This window comes from Diabrotica virgifera, chromosome 8, assembly GCF_917563875.1.
Source record: "Diabrotica virgifera virgifera chromosome 8, PGI_DIABVI_V3a".
Classification (NCBI taxonomy): domain Eukaryota; kingdom Metazoa; phylum Arthropoda; class Insecta; order Coleoptera; family Chrysomelidae; genus Diabrotica; species Diabrotica virgifera.
The window spans coordinates 191,197,186-191,202,249 of NC_065450.1; positions in this window are offsets into that span (position 1 = coordinate 191,197,186).

A 5,064-nucleotide genomic window follows, 5' to 3' on the forward strand; every position below is an offset into this window, starting at 1 on the left:
ATATTTATTTCGTTGAAATCAAAATAGTAGAAGTATAACGTCTTACATACGTACCAAGTACACACTATCTTTTTTCATTAGGATGTAATTAAGTAAGTGTTAATGATTTTTATGATTGGCAATAAAATTTTGTATGCACCACGTCAGTAAAGACTCTTTATCGAACGAGTCTGATATTATGAGCCGAGCGAGCCTACAGTGGCGGATCCAGAAATTTTGTTTGGGGGGGGGTCATGGGTCTTGAGGGTGATTTAATTACCTATCTCTGATGCAAGGTGACTTAGTCTTATCAAACGTAGGATACGTGGGTTTATAATTATGGGGGGGTCATGACCCCCATGGCACCCCCCTGGATCCGCCAGTGCGAGCCTAGCGAGCGAGGCGAATAACAGACGAGTTAAATAACTATTTTCTACGAGCGTGCAAAAATGTCTACTCTCTCGCGGGCTTTTTTGTTTAGAAAGTTTTACTTTTCCGCACGCGTTTTACTTTTCCGCACGTGTTTACTTTTCCGCACGCGTTTTACTTTTCCGCACGCGTTTAGATATTTTAATGTGACCTTAAAATAATTATAATACATGCAATAAACTAATATTTAGATATTATTTACTATTTTATTTCAAAAGTTTCTTATTGTGTTCCTGTTTTAACGTAATTAACGCGACAATTCTATGAAATATAATTATTTTGACATTATATTCGAAAGTCAAATCGGTAGGCAATAACAGTCGTTTTGAATCATCGCCATGGAAACCAAGATCGTCGTCATGCTAACTAATTATATTGATTATTTCATTCATAGGAGATTCTGACCAATAGAAAGCTACAGAAATAAAAATTAAACTGATTATTTTTTCATGATTTTAACTTCCAATCGTATAGTAAGATATTTGATCACGTGTTTAATTCTGTTCAATCAGATTAAAATTATACTGAGAATAGGGAACTTGCACATAATATTTTTGCATAAAATTGTTAATATATGTTTAAAATGATAAATTCAAAATATTACGTCTTAACAATTAATAGTGTACGTACAACAACTGATTATAATTCCGCGCCCGAAATTACCGCCTCAAACAACTTTAAAAGCGCGCGCTTGGGTGTGACGTCACCAACCATGATATTTACCATTTAACTGTTCTCGTTTGGCTACTGCCTAGTGCCAGACGTGCACTCTGCAGATAATATCTTGTAACGATTTTCATGCATTCATAATATTATTTTTAGTTTAGGGAAATACATTTTTATTTTACAACATAGGTATCTCAAATGCCAAATTATATTATAAATTTTGAACAAAATTAAATACCTACATTAATATCATATTTCTTAAAAAATGTAAGTACATAGATACTACTAAAAAATTACTTTTAAAAAGAAAAAGAAAGAATGTTTTATAATAATATATAAATAGGTATATATTTAGTTTAAAATATGAATTTCATTCTCACATAAAGAAATAAAAAATATTTTATGGATGAAACTTTATTTTATCAAATTTTTATTCCATTTATTTTTAATAATTATCAGATCCAAATAGATGCGGGAAAATATTTACACTCCAAAAGTCTTGTGCTATACTAATCAAACTGTCGATAAGATCTGCGTCCTATTCTATCCAAATATAAGTAAATTTTGAGTTATTTTTAAAGTGTGTCTCTGGTACGCAAAATCATTTTTTTACTTTTTTTGTACTTTTTTTTTTAAATAGAAACATTATTTGCAACTGTACTTATGCATTGTACATTGTAACATTGGTTATTTGGTTATCTATTGGTTATTAAATGTTCCAAATATATCTACTTCTGGTCGTAATATTTTGTAATAAGCAAAACTAAAACCTATAATTTATAAATATTTTAAATTCATAACAAAGAAGAAACAAAATAAAAATAACTTAAAAATAAACAAAACTTTTAGTAATAAAAGTCAGAGTAACTAAAAACTATTGTTATAAACAATTTAAACGTTTTTATTGAAAATTAAAAATTCTTAGGCTTTTACAATTTTGTAAGCAACAAATTAGTAAACTAACATTCTATTCATAAAACCTCATTTTAAAGCTTTATACATGTTGTATCAAATAATTAAATCCGTTGAATATGCTTTAGTTTTTACCGGTAGATGAAAGATCTTAAAATGGTATCTACATAATATTTGTCTTTAAATAAAATTGTTGATAATTTCCACAGACCACAGAACCCTAAAAAAATAACTATTAAAGGCAACATCCTATAAGTTTAAAGTTAAGACCATTGAATTAAAACATGTTTGCAAATTTTCTTCATTTTCTGGCTCCCTGGGTATAAACGAATATAACTTTGGACTAAAAATGGCCACGGTATGATTTTCGTTTTGCAGGAAAAATCAATAGGAAGTGTTCCAAATATTTACAGAAAACTATATCAGGAAGACCTCAAAATTTCTGCAGAAAACTCGATTTATTTTGCAGTTTACTAGACACGCGAATATTCCCTTAAATCTAGTTTAGACGTTCGAATAATAGATGGCGCATAAGTTCAGTTTTAAAAATACTTGTTTAGGAACAGCGGCGGGATTACGAACACTCGATGCGAGATCGCAAAACGAACCGTAGGCAAACTCGATGCGAATAGGCATCGAAGCCAAAAAGTGATTACGAACTGGGTTCGAGTAGACTCAGAGGCGTAGCTACCGCCGTATCAGCCGTATCAATTACATGTCAATTACATGACAACGTGGCATGTCGAAACAAAATTCTATCCAAGCAATTGAACAAAATATTCTGCAATTATTTCACTATTAAAACGCTTTGAAACAGTGTACATATATTGTTGGGATATCGACATTTTCGTGTAATGAATTCTTTATTATAAACTATATTTATGTACTGTACAGGTACCTATCTATTTTCTGTCTGTTGTCGTTCTATAACAACAGAGGTTTTTTGTTTCGAAGCTACTTCTTATTGTCTGTTCACCGTTGGCTGTGTGAGACATTGTATAATGTATAAGGCGAAATTGCAATATTTGTAATCGCTTAACCTTTGATAACTTGAAACATTGAAACACTGTGTATTGTTTGCGTATATTTTCGTGTAACCTGTTCTTTATCTAATTGTATTTATTTATTTATTTTTATTTATTTATTTATTTAGGTATATCTATTTGCCGGTCGCTCGCCGTTAAAGAACAGAGCTTCTTTGTTTTCGTTCCTTTTCAATGTCTATTCACCCTTTGCTTGAAAAAACTGAATCTCTTTTAAAACAATGAGTCTCAATTAAAATCTATTTTTTAACTTTGGATTATTAGAGTTTATTAGATTTATTATTATTATCTATATTTGACTGTTATACGCTGAACTTATTAGTTCCTAAGGTTGTATTATGCAATTTGCAATTTATTTAAATTTTGCAATATACAGGGTGTTTCATAAATAATTGGAAATAATTTAACTGTGGATTCCTGGACTCAAAATGTGTATGTATTAGGATTTAACCCAAATCACCTAGTCTGAAAATGCTTCTTACAGAAGCTAGAGCTTTTTGAAAAAGGCGTCTTGTTATTAGTTTTTTTTTTAAATACCTCCAGAACGCTTCTATTTAGAGAAACCAATACTGGTACGCCTATTTATCTTCCTTTTTTATCTTTAACTTTTTGCCTTTTTGACACTGGATTATTAAATTGTGAGGCACTCTAGTAATAAAAGGTACTCTTGCTTTAAGTCGGTAGGATACGCCGTTTTCTAGAAATGTCGATTTGAAAATTTTGTGTTTTATAATGTTAGAAAAATTTTCAAAAAAACTATGAAAACAAAAAACGAAAACTGGTATGTTTATTCCAGAGATGAATCGATTTCATCAATTGCGAATTTCTAGTACCGGTCATATGCGTCCGTTTTGAGTAGGTCAACAGTTATTTTATCGCATTATTTGTTGTGTCTTTAATTTTGAAACATTTTTGACACTAGATTATTAAATTATAAGGTATTCTAGTACCAAAAGTTACTATTCTTTGGGTCGGTAAAATACACCGTTTTTTTAATTTTTTTTTAATTTTGATCAAATTCAAAAAATGAAAAAATTTCAAACCGATTTTTCTAGAAAACGGTGTATCCTACCGACTTAAAGTAAGAGTAACTTTTAGTACTAGAATACCACACAATTTAATAATCTAGTGTAAAAAATGCTTAAAAGTTAAAGACAAAAAAGGTATGCTATAAAATAACCGTTGCCCTACCCAAAGAGGACGCATATGACCGGTGCTAGAAATTCGCAATTTATGAAATAGATTCATCTCTGGAAGATAAATAGCCGTACCAGTTTTAGTTCTTCTAAATAGATGTGTTCTAGAGGTATTTCAAAAAACTAATTAAAAGGCACCACCTTCAAAGAGCTCCAGCTCCCTTAGGAAGCCTTTTCGGAGGTGATTTGTGTTAAACCGTAATATTTTGAGCCCAGGAATCTACAGTTATAATATTTCCAATTATTAATGAAACACCCTGTATTGTTTTGTTTTATTTCATTGTCTTTTATTTTGTAATAATAATGACGATTTTTGTAATTTCAGTAAACTCTATTTGTTGTTGTTTTTTTCCTACTCTTTGTACCTACGCTTTGTCTATAAAATTTTAAAATTTTCAGTGACAATAAAGTATATCTCTATTCTATTCTATACACGCGTTTTCGCTGCTTCGTTGAACATTTTTTTAGCACTATCCCATATCAGTGGTGGAAAAGGGCCCCGCAACAAACTTTGATAGGGGGCCCCTGTGGGGCGAGCTACGCCACTGAGTAGACTGTCAGAAAATGATCGGCAATCATCGTATTTTTAAACCTACGGGATAATATTTCGAACAAATGTAATGATTTGCACATTATATGCCAAGGAATTTCTCTCATTAACCTCAATAATTATTACAATAGAATATAAAATAAAGTTTTTATTACATATTTCATTATTATAAACGTTTATTTTATATTCTAAGGATGATACAGTGATAACGTATACCTAGATATATAAATATATGATTTTCGAACTTCAGTAGAATTTGAGATTAATTATGATTTTTTACCGTTATTAA